Below are 7,765 nucleotides of genomic sequence, written 5' to 3' on the forward strand. Positions count from 1 at the left end.
GGAAGGATCTGTCAGTTTCCGTTCTCACAGTTTCTCATTTTTATCAGTCTTAAATTCATTACTCCACATTTCTGCAGCAATCTGTATTAAAAACAAACACACATGTGAAATTTTAAGGATTTTCACTGCGTTTAAATGTAGAATTACCCCCAATAAACACATTTTTATACGTAGTTTTGACTAATGTACACATTGTGTGGTATTTTCACTAAGGTGTTTATGGTATTGTTTTGTTAGAGAACTGCATTGCAAAATTCAGGTAACTATAGATTATGCAGAATGGTTGTGCTTCAGTTCTCATATCATTGCAGAAATTATGAATTTGATAAATTCACCTGAATGTAATTTATCCCCCATCCCTGCTTCTGTGTTAATCTACATAGGATTGTTCTGCAGAAATCCTGGTGGGGTGGAAGTGGGGAGGACCCCTGAATCGGGTAGGGAAAAGTAGCCTAATGACTTCATTTTTCTTCTTTTTTCTTCCAGTGAGTCCTGTGGGGGCTTAAAACCTAACAAATGGCCTTTAAACGTATTTGTGGAAAGGGATTTATTGGTTTGTTTTGGTTTTATTTCATATTATGCATTCTCATTTTGTGCTTCAGTGTTGTGAACCATATTGTGATCTTTAGATGAAGGATGGCATTCTCTCTCTCTCTCTCTCTCTCTCTCTCTCTCTCTCTCTCTCTCATTTATTGTCACCAGATCTTCAACTGGATTCTTTATGGTTGGTGAAGCACATTCCTGTGTACCTAAGACCAAACCCCCAAAAACAATGTTGCCTTTGATTTGCTGACCAAGTTTCCCATAAGTTTGGGCCTTGGGATCCTTAGAGAGTTTTGGGGCATGTTTGTTGCAATCTCAAACACAGTTACGAAAAAGTAAGCCCCACTGGACACATAGGGGACTTACTTCTCAATAAGCATGCATAGGATCATTCTGTTTTAGAGCTAATATACTCTTGGATTGCCCATTGTCCAAACTACACTAAGATAGCATTCCTACATCTAGAACAGTGTTCTTCAAGCTTGGGTCCCCTGATGTTGTTGGAGTACAGCTCCCATCACCCCTGACGGTTGGCTAAATTTTCCTACACATAGCACTCTGGAGGCAGGAGAAGGTCAATTGTAGCAAGCAGTAGTTCAGAAATAAGCTTGTCCAACATTGCTCATCTCATCCAGGCCCTCCTGCTAAAAACGTGAAAAACTCCAAAATGTTTACATCAGTTATTGAAACAATCCCCCCCACACACATTTAAAAATTATTTAGTAAATTATGACATAATTAAGACAGTGTTAAATATTTTATTCTTTTTGATGATTAAGATGGAAGTAGCAAATTTGGGGTGCAGAAATACTGCCTGAAACTTTTTTGATGTTGGGAACACCCACAATTTTTCAGTCCTGTCTCCCTCATCCACTTCCTATATCTTGCTTCTTCTTTGTCACATAGGAAATCCCAACCAATCAGGAACCTCACCAGACTCTTCAGACAGCATAATCTCTATAATCTCTGGACATGTGTAAGGGCAGGAGAATGTTATCTGCTGGCAACCTTTCTCATCTCTCCCCTGCCCACCACAGTTGCATTTAACACAATTCCTGGACAGAATATATGTGCACATGCACACTTTATATGTGGTGAGCATTTGCTATGGCTGTGCATGCCCCTCTGCGCTAATCCAGGGCCCAATCTGGCACTTCATTCTTTGAAGTGCTGCTCTTTCATTGTCAGTCTGAGTTGTGTTGCTTTGTATTGTTTGATTGTAAGCCATTTTGTGTATTGCTGGTAGGGATACAAGACACAACTTCTTCGAATGTACACATAAATAAGCATTAATAGGAGGGGCCAGCCATTTTGGGGAGTATTCTTGAAATCCAAATATCTCTACATACTGTGGTTAACTTAAAACCATAACCCCATGATTACATGTGGAGGTATTACTGCAGACCTCATTAACTATATCAGATATATCGCAAAAGCCACTCCATATTTCATACAAGTGAGCTTTTATGTTAAGGTTGCAAAAAGTAAAATAAAATGGAGCTAGAAGTAGAGATGCCTCAAAGGTGTACCAATTTGAGAAGAAAGACTCCAGGGTTGTAAAAGGCAATATGGAATTGGATTTATAAGTCTGCATATGACTATGTTTCATAAATGACACCGAAGAGATTTTGGGACTTCTTTTCATAATAAAATGTGAAATTACATGACATTAATAATATCTTTAAAAGCAGGCACAGAAGATGCTTGAAAAAAGGAAGATTCTTTATCTGCATAAAGGGTACTCTACTAAGGACCCTCAACAACAATGAAAAGATAACTTACAGTGGTAGAAAAGGATGGCATTCATGAAAAAATTAAGAGACTTTACCATTCTTTTATTTCTCATTGTATTTCGGTCAGAATAAAAGATGGTTATTTTTGGACTGAACTGAAACCAGAAGTATTTTTCATGAAAGTTGTGAAAAGTATCCTTTCCCTTTTGTGTAATGCTCTGGGGATAGGCTGTGATCACTGCTAGTATTTGCACATTCCCTTCCTTAAATCCAAGCTTTAACCCAGAAAGCAATGTGGCCCTCAGGTTCAAGAAGGTTCTCTACACCTGGTATTCACAATACTTGTCTAGATGGACCACTGGTCTGCCTCTGTATATGGCAGCTTCCTATATTCTTAATGTTATCCAGCTCTTGTGTAGTTTGACCCCTGAAAGCATGAAAAAATAAAGGACTGTTTACTTAACAGGTATAATATAAGTTAATTATAAAATAGTTGTTTGACATTCAAAACAATTGGTGAGTGCACTGTGTAGCGCAGGCACAGCATTTTACTAGGTGTAGGTAAGTGGGTCTATTCTTTCTTCTTGTTTAGGTTTCTTAATCATTCTTTCATTTAGAATTCTCTGAAGAGAATTGGGTTTTAAATTATAATGCCTCTGAAAATGAATTGTAATGGATTGCCCAATTCAGTGGAGATTCCTTGGCTAAAGAGATGCACTGGATGAAGAGGGAATGACTTTTTTGTGATTAAGGAAAGAAGAGAATCAGGGTTTTGTGATCTTTAAATTGCACAAGAGTTGCTTAATGATTAAACACCCACACACTCACCAGATACGCAGATTCTTTAGATCCATTTTGTGCAGTGCATCTGAGCTTGTTCCAACTTGTTTTCAATATTAGTATGACTTTGGAATAAAGAGAGAGGTGAACACTAAAAATAAACCTAATTCCTTTACACAAGAAGCTTCATCTGCCAAGTTTGTGTCTCCTTTTACAAATTGGTGCCATATGCATGTGTGTCTTTATCAACTCAATGAAAGACAAGTGCATTTTAAATTATAAAGTCTCTGAAAACAAATTAAAATAGAGCATTCAAGTCAATTAATGTCTGCAGCCTGTCTCATCAATAAAGACATATGTGGAATGTTTTGGGGGTTTTTTTACCCGCACAGTGTCTTGAAGTTAAACAAAGGCTCTCCTACATATTAAAGAAAGAAGCAACATGAGCACCGTAGAAAATAAGACTTATACTCACAAATGATGGTTTCTTGATGTATTTCTCCTCACATGAGAAAAATGCATGTTCAGGAACTTTTTTTATAGAACTGGAGGATAGAAGATGCAAGATAAAGTGGAATGATCATCAGATTTTGTTGGGTAGAGCAGGGGTGAGCAACCTATGGCCCTAGGCCTGATTTGATGGGGTGATTGGCCTAATTTCAAAAGCCCTCTGTAAATAATCAGTTCAGACCTCTAGCAAGAGCAATCAGTTCCTCCCCTGGCAGCCTAATGTAGAAAGAGAGCACAAAAGAGAGGTGGAAGAGAGTGTTAGAGAGAGACAGTGTGTTGTTCCCCCCACCATCAGCTTGTAGCTCTCAAAAGATAACACCTGAGAGATGTGGCCCTGCAGTATCAGGCCAACAACCCTTTTAGTCTAGTACTTCCTTCTCATAGTGGCCAAACAGATCCACCTGGGAAGCCCACAAACAGGAATGTAATGCAGCAGCACTCTCTATTCTTGTGATTTCTAGCAGATGATATTTATGAGCATACTGCCTCTGATAGTGGAGGTAAAACATCATGGCTGGCAGGGGTGACACATCTCAGTTTGCTGCTCGAAGTGAAATGGGAAGTACCACCTTGCCTTGCCACTGTGGCCTTTTTGCTGTGCTATTGACCCTGCCACTGCTGCTGGAGAAGTGGTCCTCATGTCAGTGCCAATTATCAGCAAAATCTCACGAGGCCTTGCACACTCCACAATATCTTGCCAGACATCAGCACTGATGATGGCACCGCTTCTCCACGGGCAGCAGAGGTGGTGGGATGGGAAGGAGTTCATGGGGGCACCTCCCCAGAGGTTTCAACCCACTTCATGGGTGGCTGGTAGTTGTTGATAGCCTTCTCCTTAGGTAGAAATACTGGCTGCATGCCAGGTGAAGAAGAATCATAGGAAACCATAGGAAAAGAGTGGCGAAACAGTTTTTAAAAGCAAGTAAGGGGGGGAAAGGACTTGGAAAGGAGATGCCTCTGACTGCTAAAGATACAGAAGACTGAAATTGATCTGAATAATTTATCAAGCCCACCCACAACTGTGAAGACAATGACTTCCAACCTTGGCAACCAGAGAACGTAAAAGGCTCTTAGAATTAGTCATTGAAGTCAGTGAATTTCAAAAGCTTTGGGATCAGATTTCTTGAAGCTTCATCCTCTGTGAAATTGAGAATAGTGCCCCCCCCCTGTGATCACCACCAGACTCCTTTTGTGCCAGCATCCTGAGCCCAAAAGATTGTTCTTGCTTCCCATTGCCTGGAGCTCAACCTTCTTGATTCTGTTCAAGGATGCACATGGTAAGAATATCTGTGTCATATCTCTTTTTTAAATCTATATTTCTGACAACTTCATATCATATGTATGTGTGGGTGAGTGGGTGTAAAAAGCTAAAGGACCCCTGGATGGTTAAGTCCAGTCAAATGCAATTATGGGGTGCGGCACTCATCTTGCTTCAGGTCAAGGGAGCCACCGTTTGTCCATAGACAGCTTTCCGGGTCATGTGGCCAGCATGACGAAACCGCTTCTGGCACAATAGAACACCATGACCGAAGCCAGAGCACACGGAAATGCCATTTACCTTCCCGCCGGAGCCATACCTATTTATCTACTTGCACTGATGTGCTTTCAAACTGCTAGGTTGGCAGAAGCTGGGACAGAGCAACGGGAGCTCGCCTTGCCACGTGGATTCAAACCACCAACCTTCCAATTGGCAAGTCCAAGAGGCTCAGTGGTTTAGACCACAGCGCCACCTGCGTCTCTATATAATTTATTTATTTACTGAATTTATATACTGCCCTATACCCGGAGGTCTCAGGGTGGTTCACAAAAAAGAATCACAATATATAAAATAAAAACAAAAACAATAATACAATAATACCTAGAGTGTGCCCAATAACCATAATGTTCTTTAACCTAGTGACCCTATTTGTGACTTTTTGTCAACAGTCATTCTCCCTTCCCAATTCTCCAAATATATGCATTGTTCATTTACCTAAATACCCCATCTGCCTCCTTCTATGCATTTTAAGAGATAACAAAGGCTATCAATCAACTGAAACCATGCTGATGTTTCTATGGCAGTTTCGTAATTAAGTTTGCTCACTAGAGGTTGAGATGGGCCCGATAAACGCTTTTTGCACAATGCTTTCAGACAGAACACTACTCCATGTTGCCAGGCTACAACTAAAGCACAACTTGTCAAATCCAAGAAGCTCATTCTCTTTTGAATAAGCAATAGTTAGTGTCTTTCATAACTCTAATCTGCTAAGGTTTATGCATAGGAATCTTCTCTCCAATACTGTACTCCCAACAGGGGAAGGAAACTGCATATCCCTATTATTCACAGCATAATAAATCAGTCTGCCGGAGAGCTGAGATCTGCTTCCTCAAGTGCCTCCACTTAATTTGAGCTGATCCCTCTGTAGGTCACCTGGATCAGTGCTCACAGCCTTAATTCTGTTTCCTTGGCCCCATGGCTTTGATAAACAAGAAGAGCACTGCTGGATCAAACCAAAAGACGATCTAGTGCAACATTATGTTTTCACATTGTCCAACCAGACACTTGTGAAAAGCCCACAAGCAAGACATAAGAGAAATAACATTCTCCCACTCATGGTGTTAGGTTCGTCCTACTCTCTTGTAGGACCCTGGCAGAGACACATGCCCAACTGGCTTGTTCTCTCCCTCCTGGTCTGTCGTTCAGGAGCTTCAAAAGCTTTCTTCAGCCCGAACATCACAGCAACTGATACCAAGAAGCATCAGCACACTTAGGGATCCGCAGAGTATTCGCAGTTTGCGTAACAGAACTCAGTAGCACAGCATGTTGGCTAATCTACTTTATTTACATATAATACACTCAGAGCATTCTGCTTTAGCTCCTTACTCTTTCTCATCAGACAGCAAAGAGAAAGAACAAAGGACAATATTCCCACTTCACGGAACACAGTAACACAAACATCCTGTCTCCGTCACTTCTCACACTGTGGAATGAAAACATGCACCGTCATGTGAAAGACAACAATCTCATGACTGCAAACACGGAGCAGGAATTCTAACAACTAGCAACTGGTATTCACAGACATTGCCTGTGTTCCTTGACTAGTAACTATTGATAGACTTGCCTTTTTTTTAACAGTATAATTTAGTTTTAAACCCATCCACATTGGTGGTTGTCACTCAAATTGACTACCCCTAGAGTGGCTGGGTAGACCCAGCCAGATGGGAGGGGTAGAAATAATAAATAATAATTCTTCTTCTTCTTCTTCTTCTTCTATCATCATAATCAAGAACAATTGCAGTCTTTATATAAGATCAATGAGATGCCCCTTCCCATTCCCCCACAGTCATACCTTCAGGCTTTTTACCCTATATGCTTTTGGGAATATGGAAACAAGAGATTTCCCTCAACTGCTTCATATAATCATACATATGAGGAGTAGGCCAGAGCAATCTGACTTTCAGATTACCCCCCACACTGGCAAAATTAGCCCTCCTGACAACAGATGGGGAACCCATATAGTAAAGGGATCACAGCTCAAAAGCAGACCCATCCCATCCACTAATGTTCCATTTGCAGATATAATGTACAAAGTGCTACCTGCAAGCAAATATCTCTAGCAGGATATATGATAAAAATCAATAACCTTCAACTAGCTTTAAAGTTATTTTATACCAGCTTTACCCAATATGATGCTCTCCACTTGTTTCCATGAACTTTACTCAGCATGGGCAATGGGCAAAGATGAGGGAAACTGCAACCAAAAACATCTAGAGGAAACCATGTTGGGGGTGACTGGTTTAATTATATATGTAAGGGGTGGAGACCTCTATTTTTTATTGGGCTGGCTAATAAATTGGGATTAGAAGAGGTTAAAGGTTTTGCTGCTGCTATTATTATTATTATTATTATTATTATTATTATTATTATTAATTATATGGCTTACATTGTTTTATATGATACAAAACCACTGTGGGGGAAAGTGTTAATTTTCAATAGCGGCATATAGGTTCATAAAATGAAATAATCAGCAAGAATAATATGGCATAAGCGATCTTCAGGATAAATTAAATGGAGAATTAATTATATAGCAACCTCGGTGTGCATCACACTTTACACACAAGGAGACAGATCCCTGCCTCAAGAAACATAAAATCTAAAATTGGAAATGGGTGAGATGGAAAAGGAATGGAGGAATGGAGACAGGGCTAAATGGAAGGGG

The sequence above is a fragment of the Podarcis filfolensis genome, assembly GCF_964270895.1.
Source record: "Podarcis filfolensis genome assembly, chromosome: 8".
Lineage (NCBI taxonomy): Eukaryota > Metazoa > Chordata > Lepidosauria > Squamata > Lacertidae > Podarcis > Podarcis filfolensis.